The 17060-nt window shown below is 35.0% G+C and overlaps 1 protein-coding gene and 1 long non-coding RNA gene across 5 annotated transcripts in view; one reads left to right on the top strand and one right to left on the bottom strand.

The window, feature by feature from the left end:
* The window catches only part of LOC105261554 (uncharacterized), a 167670-nt gene that overhangs the window by 76864 nt on the left and 73746 nt on the right, over positions 1-17060 (bottom strand). For 2 of the 3 annotated variants that reach the window (XR_009342723.1, XR_009342722.1), the window contains exon 3: positions 16485-16519. The exons of the other annotated variant lie outside the window; for it this stretch is intronic. This is a non-coding gene — a long non-coding RNA (uncharacterized LOC105261554). The remainder of the gene's footprint in view (positions 1-16484; positions 16520-17060) is intronic. 3 annotated transcript variants of the gene reach the window in all.
* The window catches only part of LOC101887273 (protein sickie), a 157644-nt gene that overhangs the window by 60898 nt on the left and 79686 nt on the right, over positions 1-17060 (top strand). The window lies entirely within an intron of this gene.

Below are 17060 nucleotides of genomic sequence, written 5' to 3' on the forward strand. Positions count from 1 at the left end.
TCTAATTTTTTTTTATAAATGAATTGAATATCTATGGAGTATATGTTTTTTTCTTAAACTACAAGCAATAAAAAATAATATTTAAAAAAATAATTGCATAATTTTGTTTTCAGAAAAATTTTTCACGGTTTTTGGTAAAGGTTAGATTTCAGTTGCATATGATATGGCCACCACTGTACATTGTTTGAATAAAACCCCTTAAAATAAATTTGAACGACTTTTTATTAAAAAATTTACCTTTTTTACGAACAGGACTTTTTGTGACACTTTTCAAAAAATTCTGGCGGTAACACTGATTCTGGTGACTGACACTTTCAAATGAAAATTATTTTCAGAATGATATTCAAACTGTGAAAAAGAAAATGTAAACTAACTAAATATGGGTAGGGTTGCCATATCACGAATCACAGCAGAAGTACATTAAAATAATCATACTGCAAACACATAAAATGTCAAAGACTTGACTAAGTGCATTCTGAGAAAAGGTTTATGGCTGTAATATGTGGTGAAACAGCTCTTGGCAGAGGCATGTTAATAGTGACAACACAATTATAGAACCAAAGGACAAATACAAGTTTGAATAAAACAAAAAAAATGTTTCAAAATGTCATACATAGGCCTTCTCAATTAAGTCCATATGGCCAAAGTAACTATGTGGTTCAGATATCATAACCTCAGAGGTAAATACACCTGGTGGCAATATTTTGACTCTGTTTAGTCCCATCTTTATACTTTTATGTCTTTGAGTGCTGTTTGTGAATTTCTAGCATTGCCAGTTTGTGTTTTTTTTTTTAAATTTAAAGGTTTTTGCTTCGTCTGAGTTGCACGTTTCGTACGCTGAACAAAAGAGAACAAATTTTTATTTTTAATCGACGATTAGCTGGCTGCAAAACAAAAATACAACACTTTGTTGACATTGAGAAGTGTATAGTAAAATTAATGTTATTAAATTAATAAGAATAAATATTCCTCCATCACATTAAAATTTCACAGTGCTTCATTATATGATTGTAGCATACCTGGCAACCCTTATTTATACTTAAGGCAAGCGAGCGTAGGAAACGTTTGAAAACGAAACAAACTGAACAAATAAAACTGCTGTACACACAACACACACACACACACAATATATACACAAAGCGATCGCCAACAGAAAACAGCTGTTTATAGCTCCATGTTTGTGTGCGAAAGAACAAGAGCCCGGCTGACTGGAAAACAAGTTATAAACATTTTACGCATGGTTTTCAATTAGTTCCCATCAATTCAACCAACTGTTGACATCGAACAGCGCGAGTGCAATCAACCGGAGAGCCACATCGACGTATCGAACTAAGGAGAATTTTCGTATCTCTTGCGACGCGCCAAATTTAAAAAACGGTTTTAGAAACCTTGCAAGTTTTCTCACAATCTAAATGGAATAATTATCAGTGTGGATACGCCGTAATGCAATTCCTAAGTCGACGTCCTACCGATACCTACTGATGCTAAATAACATTTTTAATTAAATAATTTGTTGTTTTTGATTGTTTTCAAATCAAATGTCCGAACTGGGCTCATGGTTCTCAAGCTGGTTGACTACATCTATACTTATGTTATGCTGAAGCTCCATGCCAAGCTCGAGTATTTGCCCAATCGCAATTGAAGTGAAATTATAAAATATGCACAAAATGTGGGATGAGTTCATTCATTCATTCATTTAGAACGAACAGTCAAACCAGCCGGTTGGTCATTTTGCTTGCTTATAATTGCTAAAAATAGTTCAACAACAGCACACGCCTCTTTGGATATCTCCCAGAAAGTTAACGTCTTCTCGCAATGCCATAAATCATTAGAAACGAAAATTGTCTTTAATTATTCTATTAACAAACATATACAAATACGAAAGCCGAATGAGCGAACGAGTGAAAAGTTGCATACATACGTACTAATAAGACATTGGCTTAATTGAAAAATATTTACTTACCTCGAATCGGAATTGTTTGCCTGTGGAACCATTTGCACATCTAGAGTGCCGGGCAGTCAGATTTTCAAGTGTGTTTTGTTTTCTCAAGTGTTTAATTTGATTTTTATGTGTAAGCTTAAAGAAAATATTAGTAAATATTACAAAACAAAATTGAAAAAAAAAACACCAGTGTTGAACGACAAGAAAAGCCTTTCGAAAGAATTAAGAGGTTGCGGTGTTGAAACATGATAAAAACTGGGTCAAGTGATGGTGGCTAATAGGTAAGTGTCCAAAAAAAAAGATAATTATAAACGAACACCGCGTGTTTACTGTTGTAAATACGTTCCCCCGTTTTTTGACTGGGGATATTCTCCGTAGGATTTATTTAAAAGTTATTTAAAATAAAAACAACATCTTCGAAAAAAGAGGAATCAAACTAAAATTCTCTTCACATTTCTTCTAAATCTTACAACCGCCGACAAGGTAAACCATGATATTCCCAAATTAAGGAAAGTTTCAAAAATATTCGCAATGGAATAAAAATTTAAATTTAATTTATAAATTTCAAATATAAAGTTTTTAGTTCTTAATAAAATAATTTAATTCGAACTGTAACTAAAATAGTTGGAAAAACTCATTTCCATTTCGAATTATAAAATTTCAATAAATATGATATAAAGAGCACAAATTAAAACTTCATTACACACATACTAAATATGTGTTATTTAGTGTGAAATAAATATTAGAATGTTGATGAAATGTAATGTTGTAACTTGGCATTTAACTTAATTAGAGTGTTTAATTTCTGTGCAGAACTCGACACGTTCCGAATGACAAAAAATATCCATTTGCTCTAATAATTATACTTTCTTTTACATACACGGTTATGGTGCCATACCGACGATTGGAAAGCAAAAATATCACTATTTCACTCAATTTGAAAGCATTGCCAATTTAATGAAAACTAATTTAAAATTAGTCACAAAGTTCAAATTTTAGTAACTTGAATTGAATTTGCATGCACATGGATGGAATTCTGAAGATGAGCAAATTATATGAGCATTTGTATAAAACCCTTTAAAGTTTAATTTTCTTTCTGTTTTTTAAATAAATTCAAAGTTGTACCTTTTTGCTTGTTTGAGAATGTTTAGTTGACAAACTGCTTACAAGCCGTTCTTATGACAAATTTTAATTGAGTTTTTTTCTGAAATAAAACAGATGTTTTTTCTTTCCTCTTTTCTTTTTTCTTCTTTGACCCATCGTCACATTTGTCAGTCATTGTTAAACGCAGTGTTTAACAGAAAAGTATCCTATGTTAGGTTTTAAACTAATTCTCCATAATGATAACAATAACAAGAGAGCCATTTGTCAATTTCAACACCTAAACAAAGCATCGAAGCCAAGCAGGCCATATCAGACAATAGCGGCAAAAACAAAACAACTCACCTAACAGAGAATACCTTTTGACATTGTCACCAAACGGCCAGACGGTGTGTGGAGGAGACAAATTATTCATCCCTTGTTGTTCGTCGTGAAATTGTTAAAGTGAATCAACATCAGAACCAAAAGACACAAAAAAACAAAAACACAGTCGATGTAGGTAGTCGTACCACCAAACACGCCCAAAAAATAAATAAAAATACAATAAAGATAATGATGATAATAATAAGGACAACAACTTCCTACATATCCAGAGGCCAACACGTGGTGGCCAGGCCATCTGACTATGACGAATAGCAAACTAAGCAGTTCGCAAAGACATACGACAAGGAAACTAGAAAATAGTCAACTATTCAGAGTAGGAGTCGTTCTTTCTTCTGACATTTGGTATTGACATTTTGCCAGCAACAAAACCTATCCACCCTAATCTTCGTTCTACACACTTCCTCTTTTCCTCAGCACATGTTTCATTCTCAACTAAATTATTTTTGGTTTTTAATCACACAGAATGTTGTCTAAATTATGGCTTGCATCACTTACCTACTACAGCGCGCTTCTTATTGAAATTCATACGTTTTTCACTTTTAATTTCACTCACACAATATCACAATTTAATTATGTGTGTATTACTGAATTAAATATAAGATATTTGAGTACTTTTATTCACTAGACTTGACAAAATCCTTCTCGTTATTCTGAATGTTTTCACGCAACTGCTTGCCTCCCTCTATATCTTTAATAGTCAGCTCAACTTCATTCCATTAACATAATTTCATCATAATTTGTCTCACTCTCTTTTTTACTTGCACTCTCTTCTATCAATCATTACTCGCACTGCCCCACTGACATTTCTAACAAAGGCTATGTTGTTGTTATTATTGTTGGAATAATAACTGTTTAACTTACAAGATGTGTTTCGTTGTGTTCCCTTCGCCTTCGTCAAACTTTCTTCGTGTTGGTAAGAAATTGTTTTTCATTTGACTTGTTTGTTGTTCCTTTTCAAAGATGATAAATGTTACATTGTTGTTGTATCCTATGATGTGGCCACACAATGACTAGCATTATTAAAATGTGACAGCTGTCAATTATTAAAACAAATTATGAATTGAATGTTCACTGATTGGATGATTGAAACATAAACAAATGAAAATTGTCATGTGGGTGGTCCACTTGAAATTCGAGTAGGTACCAGGTACAAGACAATGTCCTTGTATTTTGGTGAAAAGTCTTGAGAGGTCTTCTCATTTATACACACTAACATAATTTTAATGCCGGCTGCCCTGCACTGCTCGAGCTTGAGCTGAAGTCATTTAAAACAATAATTTAAAATTTTAATTTTCTAAATTACAATCACTTTTCTATGTCTGCATAACTCTTTTATTTCTTTCCAAAAGAAGATGAGGTGCTCTCAAAAACAATAGCTTCTAGATTAAAATAATTCCCCCGCCGAAAGGGTGTCATTGATCACCGTCAGTTGTTAACAAAGCCATTAACATGTCTATGATAAACAACAACATGTACAGCCAAATCAAGCACTCGGGAGCTATGCACGTACTTACGTTCACAGGTATGTGTTCTCAATCATTCAATTGACACAATTCATTGGCAATTCAATGTGGAAATCTATATGGCCAAAAGTATTTTTTTCACGGACAGCCCAAAAAGCGAACGACGAACACAAAGTAGGCAAATAAATCTCAATAGAAAACGATTTATGAATTTCTAAAAATGCAAAAACTTAATGGTCTAACAAGAGAAAATTCGCAATAATGACTTCCCCTTAGAACCGATTTGGACGTCTAGAAACGAACATACTTCGTTTCAAGTGAGAATATTTGTGGGACCAAATGTTACCAGCAATCCGACTTTCGTATGAAAGTATTTTTCAGAAGGCATTATTTTAATACACTACACCTAAGGAGTATTATGTCTTTTTGCAATTGTTTGTAGCATACAGAAGGAAAGTAGATGTATATTCATCAATTTGTCCGCGAATTTTCGTAAAGTCCCAATGTATTGTCCTATGGAGATGAAATTTTGCATAATTAATTTGTAAGGCCCTAGTGCCACACCTATTGTATTTGGTGATGATCAGTTCAAACTTTGGATATAGCTAGCGCGACATAAAATACGGCCGAATTTAGGCTAAAGCAAGTACGTCAACGTTTGTGAAAATAAGTTCCGATATACAGCTTCCATATATATTCCTCCCGATTTGATATTTAAAACCCCCAGAGGTCGTAATATTAGACATACCTAAACCTAAAAATTTTGTTGAGTTGGGTCAGGTTTGGATATAGCTCCTATATACATCCTGGTTAGATTTAAGATCATTGTGTAATATCAGCACTCTATAGTAATGATATCTGGTACGAGAATCCAAGGACAATATTCGATTTGGATTTCACAGTTAGTTTAAGCTACTTCATCAATTCCCAATATAAACACCTATTTTTTATATGTAGCTCTACTAAAAATGCATGGTTTTTATAGGAAATCGAAAATGTACAAGCTATTTCATTGTACTAAAATTAACAATTTTTTTGCACTTTCAAATATATTCAATTAAAAGACATTCGAATTAGATTAGAATATATGATCTAACCGTTTTGGGGGCAAACGATACAACGAACTCCCAATAGCATTTTATTTCGACTTGCAACAAAAATTATTCAAATTTCTAGGTCACCAATTGTATTTATTTTTTGTATCGACTTGGCGCTTAGTAATATCGAACCCTGTTTTTTCGATCTCCATTGTGATTGGTGATGTAGGTGTTTGTGCGATGACAATTAAAGTGTCATTAAACCAGTTCCGACGAGTGTAAACCTGACAGTGAACATTTTAAAGTAAATGGCAATGCATGCATCACGTTTTGTTCTACAAAAATTGCTATGCAAGTTGACGAGGGTCTTCAATATTTTCAAACTATTGTTGATCAGCTGTAGCGTGTCATTAATGTACCAACACCATTGTTTATATAATACATAATACTTTTTATGAAGAAAATTGATAAAAACAGACAAAAGGATTGGAAAACTATTTCTTCGTGTATTAAAATTATCTACCAGTTGTATTACAAATTTTATTATGGTTTTGAAATCAAGAACTCTGGTTTCCTATAATAACTGTGCACAAGAATGAAATAAAATATTCTGCATACAATAATTCCTTCTCCGTTGTTTATTCATATACCAATATGTCGGTTTAATTTCTGGACAGAAAAATACATGAGCAATCGTTGACAAAATTACCAGGAACATTAATACTTCATTTATGTAGACTTGACAGTCTTGTACAAGCGCTGAATTTAGAATTATGAATCCAGGAGTGAGATCATTTAAATAACATGTCAACTATATTCAACTCTTTCCTTTTTGGAACCTCAGTCAATTGTGACATGCTCTAGAGTCTAGACAAAGGAATATTTTCAAGGTTATATGAGCAGAAAACATGCATTAAAACAAAAAAAAATCAACGACTTGGCCGAAATTTGTATACCCTCCACCATGCGAAGTTTAAAGAAAGTCGGAGGATCATATTGCATTCTATGATAGCTAAAGTTATATAAAATTATTACCATTTAACCTAAGTCTTACGAAAATTCTATTTTTATTCCAAATATATTTTTTTTAGTTTCTGTAATTTTTTGGAAATTTAAATTTTTTGGTTTTATTTTTCATATTTGCAAAGCTAATTTCTTATCAAAATCGGTCAAAGATTCTTTCAATCAAAATCCGAAATTGTAAACATGCACATTTTGGATTCCTAGTGGTTTATAATGACCACGCATGAAACCCCCGTGAAATAACTGCGCTTCCTAATAAATATACTAATTACAAATAGCGTTACTGACCCATTGCTTTAACAGCAAATTGCACTAAGTAAGTACTTATTACTGGGCCAAAACTAAATATTTTTTTTGGCTAAATTCCAAGAAAAATATTTCCACAACAACGCCATTAAATCACTATTTGATCCGATTCCAATGCTGGTTGAGAAGGACCACTTCCGAACAATAACATCAAAATGCCACATCATTTGCAAAATATTCTCATAAGCGCAGACCTCCAATATAATCACAATGGCGTTCATTTGTAACTCTGATATTTCCGCTGAGGCTTTGGTTTTTTTCGCACCATCGCAGAAAACCAAAATTATTGGTGCACCTACCCAAGTGAATATCACAACAACAGTTCAAATGGCTTCCTGTGAGGTCTTGTGAGAACCCAGAGCTCCAGTCAATTTGCCAATTTGTTTGTGGTCATCAATGACGGTTGCTGATGTGGCAGCGTTTCTGCGGTTTTGTCTTGTTTTCGTGACACCTTTTGTTCGTGGAGAAACATCAATTAGGTTCTTCGATTCAATGCAATCTCGTTCTGCCTGGATGTTAAACAAAACACTTTGTTTATTTCAAATTTCTTAATAAAGGCTGAGATGAGGCATCGGCATGGTTTGCACGACTTTAGAATCCAGCCGCAGAAGCGTTTAACAAAATAAAAATCAATAATGAAAGTATCAACACAGATACACACATCCATGTCAAAAACCGCTTGGGCGATAATTACCGTTTAAACATTTCGTTCGGACCAAGCCACTTCTAGTGAAGCTCACCACAGATTGAGCGATTCTCCGGCTTCGTTTATGTTTGAATGAGTGGCCTTGCCAAGTTTCCACTCTTAAAATTATTCAACGTAGATTCGCGCCATGATCGGAATAACCCCCAAAAAATACAGTTTGTCAACAAGATATTTGCTATGAATTAAAAGAAAATAACATAAATATTCCCCGATCTGCAAGGTTTTTGTTTTTATTGATGTTTATTCGGAAATTCACCTGTGAAACCATTGTTTTAAAACACAAATCGGCGTTGTCATGCTTAATACTCAACATATCTGATTTGAGAGTTTGCTTCTCGAATAGCTTGGAGCTAAGGGAGAATTGTGTTTAGTTTTTTTTTAAGCATAAGATTTTCCAGTTCTTCCACAACTCAGTTTAATGTGTACTATATGTCAAATACACTACAATTTTGTCCAACTTCTAATTTATAAAATAGTATTCTACTCTACTGATGTAATAACTACTACTCATTAGATAACTTGAAGATATTCTTATTAAGCGGATATACGTAGATTACTCAGACATAAGAGCAGCTTTCGAAAAACCTTAAAAATCATCTGTGTCTGAAAAAGTAATAATTTGCGTATGGAACACTTATGCATAACATTGACGATATGTGGGCTATTTTTTCATTATTCGTGTTTGGAATCATTGTCTTCACAGCATATTTATATAGATTTTTTTTGTAAATTCTTGGCTCATGATCCCTTGTCATTGTATCATCCAAAGTGCAACTTATAATGTGCTAAAACCACTTCATTTTTGTTTCCCGGGAAAGACAGAGGTATTCGCCATACTTTTTGGAGTCCGATTTGATAGTAAAAATCAGTTATATCTCATATGAAAACGCCTGTTTCTCCATGTGGAATAATCTTTGTTGTATCCTGTATGTGGTTGCTGTATCGGGACTTCTGACTTCATATAACACAATTTATGACTTAATAACGAGGCCCTCCATTTTCATGCACTGTAAGCCATAGAAATCCATAATTACAAAAATTTGAGATATCCATTGCAAACATTTTGTTGAGTAACTGTATGTTTTGCCGCATGAGTCATACTACACACAAGGTAAGGAACACTGTATACAATTCCTGTTCGGTTAATTGATTGGTGTGAGAATTTCGTTTTTATTCTTGTTTCGTTAAATGTCTCACAGTTTCAGTTCAAAACCCTATAAGTTTTTGTTTAAACTAGTCGTTGTTGGAACAGATTTACTGGAAATTTGTCGGCTTGGGTTTTTGAAGTCTGTTCTGCTATTTCCATTACCGTTCCTGACCACAGTCATTATTCTTCTCAATAAATTAACTAATCATATTGTGAGAATGTGGAAAATTCACAGATTAAGTTAGTTCAGTGAAGTTAATAGACGAATTCATAATTTACACCCGATTTAATTCTGTTTTTGGCAGCGTTTCCAACAATCGTAACAACGGTGCTTCTTTCGTTATTCTAAAGCTGAAAATTATAAAAAGTGACAAATTTTGTATTTATAACTTCGGGTGTGTTTGCATATAGCCAGAATTGCATAACTTGAGACAATACACTTGAGCAATCGAAGCTCACAGTTTCAAATAATTCTAATCAGACAGAAATAACTGTCAAATGAAACAGGGACACGATTTACATTTGGTAACACACCTTATGCCGAACCGCATGACAGAATGTTTCACATATCCGTCGCACACATGTATGAGTACATAGAAATGTCGGATAGTAGGAAACAATGTGATGATATGTATTTATGCATTGAAGAATTTTTATGATTTACATATTCCCACTGCATCGCCACATCCAAACATTGTTTCCATTCAACAAAACATGTGGAGGAGGCTGACTTTGTGACTAATGTTGGCTGGTGACGTTTTTTTTTTTTTTTTTTTTAAGTAAAATATGGTTGAAGTGGCGTCGTTGCCTCCCAAAACCGCAACGAACGCCGAAACGACAAGACGATAGCGTACCATCCACCCGCAGAGTTAGATGATCACTTCCATTGCCAACTGAAAAAATTAAGGCTTGTAACTGCAGTAAGCGCACAGTGGGCGTTAAAAAATCATCCAACATTGATGCCAAAACTATGTTTGGCAGTTAACACAGAATAAACACACAAACACACACACACATCGCACCATCTTGAGGCTGTCCCAGCACACCACACCTATAAAGATGTCTAATTAGGACGTTCGCCGTTGTTGAAAATACAGTTTGAATATAAACAGTCCACACCAGCAACAGCGAGAACAGTGAAATGCTTTGGCTTCAATTGGCGGATACGACGCCGCATGTTTGCTTCTTAAACTTGTGGTGCTAATATTCAGCTATGTGCTGACGTGAGCGATGGCGGTGAACTCCTTCACCCATATTGGATGGTAGCCAGCAGTGACCGGTGGCCGTTCAAGTGAACTCAGATGAATTACGAATTACGTTGTTGAACAAATATTTCCGTTTTTATTTCATTGCATTTCGTTGTGGAGAAATAAATCGAATAAAATTGTTTCTGCTCGCTCGCGACAGTGCCGAGTGGCGATGTCAGACTTTTATCTGAATTGGCGTGTTTTGTTTTGTGGACATGTGTTTGTACATTTAACTCATTGAAATTTCCAAGAAAATGTGTACAAAATAATGTACAATTGAAGTGAGTGTACTTGTCCATCATAACGCCGCGTACAGTGGGTCCAAGCAGAACTCGTACTGCTAACGAGATAAATAATTATTATACCCTCCACCTTGGAAAGGAGGGTATATTAACTTTGTCATTCCGTTTGTAACATCCCTGTCCGTTACAAACGTCTGTCGGTCTGTCTGTTGAAATCACGATACAGCCCACATTATTTGACGTAGAGCGTAAAAAATTTAGCAGAATAGTTTGTATTATGTCTAGGATGGTTGGTATTGAAAATGAGAAATATCGGTCCACGTTTTAGTATAGTCCCCATATAACGGTACATCCCGATATAATGGGTCATAGTTCGTGCGGCGAAACATTGTATGCATAGGTCCACGCTTTGGTATAGCCCACATATAACGGTACCTCCCGAAACTCGGTATTTTGATGGTTTTTGCCACATTTTCCCACGAATATGTCTAAAAATTGGTATTTGTGGGTCATTATTCTAGTGTTTCTATTACCCTAAGGTGGATGGTATTAAAAATTCGGCCCGGCCGAACTTAATTTCTTTTTACTTGTTATATTAATAATGTTGCCAGATAAGCTCCAAGGAAAGGTTTTATCTATAGTCATCGATTATCCATGTTATTCATATGTTCTTTTTAGGATCTTTGACATCGCCTTCTCTTTTGTGACAAGAACGTGTCTATGGAAAGTTGAGTATCTAGGCCAATGCCAAATGGCCTATATCTCTAAAACAATCAAAAAACTCCGTTCGCTTCCTATCGAAAGAAATCCTGTTTAGGTTCCAGTGACTTTGTGTGTTTTAAAATCGACCACTGGAAATAAAACGTAAGCATTTTTTATACGAATGCGTTTCAGTAAAAATATTTTACTATTCGAATGTCAAAATCAGTCACTTTATTTTGATCTGTCGAGTGGTACAAACATTACGAAGTTATGGCAAACATTTGTGGAAAATTAGTAAAATCGTCATCTATACCCGAAATTAAAAGTTGAGGCATACATTTTACGCAATTTCAACATTTCTATTACTCTGACAAGTACCAACACATTTTTTTTCTCATTTGCTCTGAGAAATGTTTTAATTGATTCTCATTTTTTATCAGTGCTGTGAGAACACACATTCAATTTAGTAGAGTTACGTATAGTATACGTAAAGCTGGTGGATTTAAATCGACTTCAAGTGACCGACTTCCTTTCGTTTTTATTATCGATCGCCTTAGAAAAACTGGGTGTAAATGTTAACAAATTGAAAGAACGAACATACTTTCCGAGGGTAACAGGGAATATACAGCGGGTAATTTATTTGTCTTTTCAAAAATGTAAAGTTGACAGCTTATCTTTTAGGGTTTTAATTGGCCCACTGCATGAAATCGTCTCTATGCAAGTGTTTTAATTGAAATGTGGCTTAAATCGATTGAATGAATTTCTATGAGCGTCCGACTTTGGTTTGAATCCACTGTATCTTTATGTAAATAGTGTTTGGAGTGAATCAACATCGGAGCCATTGTGCTGTCATCGAATGAGCACACACCACATAGACATACCCTACCTGTATAATGCCCCGCCAAGATTGTGCGGTCCCGCGCTTAATGCGTTGCTTCATGTTTGTATGTACATGCGTTCATAGATACGTATTTAACAATAATTGTACCATATTCCTTGCCAAAAAGCTTCGAATTACAGATGGCAGTCTATGAATTCAATTTTGGAGAAATAGCTAGTCATGAAATGAAACAGGTAAAACGGAAGATTGCGCTCTGAAAAGAAGGTATCGCTGCATGAAGATCCAATTTTTTACCAATTCGATTGAAAGAGTTCCTAAATAGTTTGTTCTATAGATGGAGCCAGTGTGAAACGTGGATCCATGTAGAAAATCTCGGCAGGGATGTTTTCTGCTCCTTAAATTCTCCCAATCAGGCGAATTTAAAACTTTTAAGCGTTCGATATTAGACATGATTGTGTTTGTTTTTACATTTTTTCATCGTCTCATTTCGTGTTTCGAGGGCTACCTGTGGCATATGATTCTCCACGAAGGTGTAGGTGTACTGGGTTAACAAGCTACAAACATTTGAGTTGATTTAAGTTGTAGAAAAACTGGGAGCCGAAATTGTTCTTCGTCTTTTTGTGTGCAGTTATTTTTGCTCTCTATTCCAAATGATTAAAGTGCTTATCTAATTCCTCATTTCCTTTGGCACACATTTATCAATTGCCTCGAGTGGCAATTCGTTAGACAATGAAGTCGGGGAATTGTCATTTGCTCGAATGGCTAATATCTGGAAAGGCTTTGACGACAGCGGTGTATTTTTCAAATGCAGTCGATACAGGCCCAACATCATTGAGACGTGACCATGCTGACCGTGCTCACAAACAAACATCCTTAAATGTCTTTCCTGGCCAGGTGATGATTCATGAGATGTTCGTCGCACGTTTTAAAGGCAGAAAGTACCTGCGGAATTTCAATGACTCATCAGAATTTCTAACGTGTGACCCACCAGGTTTACAAAATGTTTTGTATTGGAGCCACAGGAATGTTTAATAATTACATTTCTGCAACTCACTTCTTGGCAGTCACCATTTGCAAGGCGTGTCTCCTCACCGCACATTTGTGGTTGCCATTTACACACCACAAGCTTTCCAATTCGATTAATTTACTTTTTTATCTACACAAAGCAGCTAATTTGCCAACATTTTGCACAAAATATGCCACAACACATAGTGTCGGCTGTTATGGCGGGGTGACAGACGCCAGGTTGGCTTGGACAATGCTTTTGGACATGCCCCTTTGAGTATTATTTAAAACTAAATTTTTACTAATTTGGCAATGATCCGGCTAACGAGGAAAGGCATAGAGATACCTCAGAGCCATGTACATTGATGGGCGATTGCTGCCAAATGGTCGTGTTGTTGTGGTTGTCCGTAATGAGGACAATTGTTAATTGAATTTCTGCCTCAGCAGACATGCATGCCGTCTTGGACAACACAACAGCGTGTAATTGAAAGGAGCATGTACAACCAGGTATATAAATAACAATCACACGATAGCTAAATCGTTGGGAACTGCTGTATAAGGGAAGATATCTATACATCTGAACGCAAAATGTAGATAGATTCAGGACGATGGAGTGGCGTTGGCTAACTTTAATCATTCTGTAGTGGTCTTGTTTTTATTTTAACCAAAATTTAAATTCGGGTCATGTCAATTTTTTAAAGTATATATCGACGTTTGCTGTTCATTATTTTTTTTACGAATGTAAGCCAAATCCAAGTGATTTTGAGATTGACAAATGTCGCGGACGATATATGCAATATTTGTACATGTATGTGTTGGTTCGGAAACAATAATTTAAAAAATAATTAACATTAGGAGAACTGACATCGTAGAGATACGCCAGCATTAAACAATAAATTTTCTTCAAGAATTCATTCAATTACTTGATAAAAAAATATGTTGAAAATAGAAACGACAGTCACCACTTGTCGTAGGCCGACACGTAACTCAGAGCAACAACCCAAGGGAAATTAGGCGGAATAGGAAATATTTCAATAAACCTTTTTCAATAAAAAGTCTATTTTGACTTATATTTAACAAAATCTACGTCACATAACAAATGGAACGCGGTAACTTATTTTTAGCGGGGAAAATATTTCGGTGTGATAGGTCAACTAATTCATAGAATGGTTTGGCACGAGAAAGCTGTGCCCATTCGTACGTTTGAGAGAGCTTAACAAATATTCAAATGCCACCACGAAAATAACCATTTGAAAATGGATAAAATTGGGATTTGAAAAATGTTGTTTCCCTTTTTGGTTTTGAATTTGCGCAGTTCTGGTAGTTTTGCTTTCGGTTGACGTTTTTTTTTTTTCAATACTTTGCTAACCACTCGTACAGGTGTTCCATAAATATTTCCATAGTTGAAGTTGGCACCTGAGCTGAACGGTTGGACGTCGGCAATCAGTCAGTCAAATAGTCAACAACATCGTTTGCTTTGATTTGTTTGTTTAAAGTTTTTGTTTATTTATTCTCCACTTTTGTTAACTTTGCTTAATTAAGCGCTCTTTTTATTACTTTTCCGAACGTGATCGTAATTTGCTCGTTTGTTTCATTTGGCCGCAAACACGGAAGTCTAATTTTGGGTTAGTGGGCAAACTACGGCGTGTGGTGTCTGTTGTAGCTTCTTAAAGATTTCACTTTCCTTTCATAGGAACAAATTCCACGAATGACACGACATCCACAAAAACAGGAGTGGTTCCTTATTCGTTTGCAAAAAAAATGTAATTTTTATATAAATGTCAACCGGCTGTCAGTGTGCCTCATATGCATCAATACTCCTGCATAAAACTATTGTTTATATAACCCAACCATACCTGCGTGTCTAAAAGTTGTTATAAATTTTGGAATTTGGAATCATTAGCGAAAAACATTCCCCGAATACCCAGTCTGGTCATAGTTAAGATATCCCTTTGGGCTGATGGATGGAAATGATTTTTTGCAAGCATCTCATTCTGTTTGACTTGGCTTTTGAAACATTGATTTGGAGAAACAAGCAACAGGCGAACGATTAATTCTAAGACCGACACCACGCTCGACTGCCAACTCTAATTATACACATGCAAAACGACTATCCAAGCTAAAGCTAATTCCCATTAATTATATTTCCAATTAGTATTTGTTGAAATAATAATGACGAGTTATAGCATCACAACTCCGGGCCAAGTCGTCATCTCAACCTTGAAACGGCAAATCGATATTTAATATTTTCCGACAGTTTGTTTAATTTCAAGTTTTTGTCGGTAGGAAATGAACTTATATTGGCAACTTATGTAACGAAATCAAACCAAAATGAATGCAAAATGGGGAAAAACAACTGTCTAACCCGCAGCTTGGGGGGATCCTAGGATAAGGATCACTATGGCAAGACCAGGCTATGATTGGAAACATCAGTTGTAACAGCATTCAGTACAAGATCTGCGGTTTTTGATATGTCTAATAGCAAGATCTTAGCTAATGTCTTAACGTTCATTAACTTCTTACCCTCTCAGGACGAACTATCTGTAATTTTAACCCACTGTAATCACATTAAACAATAAAGGGGTCGGTCTAGTCGTCAAACCACACCATCTTCTAATTCTATGTATGTTCTAAATGTTTAAATGCGATGACATGCTCCACTCACTCGCTCCGCAGTCAGGTTTATCCGTCACAACGTGTCCGTAATCGAAAATCATACAACGAACAACAATAAAATACCAACAGCTTTATTAACGCGTACAAATGTCTAAAATTAATTCAAAATTATTAATTTTCATTATCCAAACTCCCAAATGAATGAATCCCTACTGAGCCGCTGTAAGCCGCCCACCTCCAGTGAATAGTCGTGAATGAAAACGTATTTGTGTTTGAATGAACGTGAGCGAACGTGACTGTGCTAACAATTTAAGCAACACAACATTGAAACTGTTCAGAACCTACAATTGACGGAATGGGAATGTGTGCAAATGTAGCGTGCCGCACTTAAGCTATAATTTCCAGGGTAAAGGGAATGTGAGCCAAAAGCGGCCAATTAATCGATTAACCTGAGCGAAAAAATGTCGAACACGAGGGGGAGATATTAATTTGGATGTTGAACGTCATCAGGTAGGACGTAGGATGAGTTGAGACAAGATCGGCAACACCATGTTGGTATGAATATCGATGTCTTCTTTAAAAATGTCATAAATTATCAAATTGTTAGGAATTAATTCTCAGTTTGTTCGAAGTGAAATTAAATTAGAATATATTTACTATATCCTCCAACTTATACAAAAAAAACATACATATGGATGTTTCACTTGAACATGCATGCATACCTGTTACTTGGTAAAGATAGTCCAAATTCAGCTACCTGTAAAATAAAAAACATTTACACAAAAATCAATAAAATATCAATTACTTCAATAAAAGTTGTATGCCGGAATTCAGATATTTTATATTTAAATAGTGCAGCAGAGCCAGAAATAAACGAAATTAAAAATATTCTTTCCACAAAAGAAAAAAACGATGAAAATTGAACATTTGAAATGTGCAAACGGAGTGAAGTGTGAAAAACGAAACAATATGTTTTACATTTGATGTTTTTGCGATTGGTTTTTATCCGACCATGGCATGGCCATAAATCATACAATTTTTAAACTGTTGCAGAAAAACTCAAACAATGGCCAACAAACAATAGGATATTCCCAAACATTTTATAAATAGTTGAAGCATTTTTTCACTTTGTGGTAGAAAAAGAAAAAATAAAACATTTGTTGGACAATTTTTTATCCTGCAACAGAGATTTATGACTGCGCCATTCAAATAATTAGAGAATTGAACCTATCTGGGAATTAGTTTGTTATTTGTTGGCGGGCAATAATCTCTCCATGCTTAAATCAGTCTTTTTATTC

Source organism: Musca domestica, unplaced genomic scaffold (genome assembly GCF_030504385.1).
Source record: "Musca domestica strain aabys unplaced genomic scaffold, Musca_domestica.polishedcontigs.V.1.1 32, whole genome shotgun sequence".
In the NCBI taxonomy this organism is placed as follows: Eukaryota; Metazoa; Arthropoda; class Insecta; order Diptera; family Muscidae; genus Musca; species Musca domestica.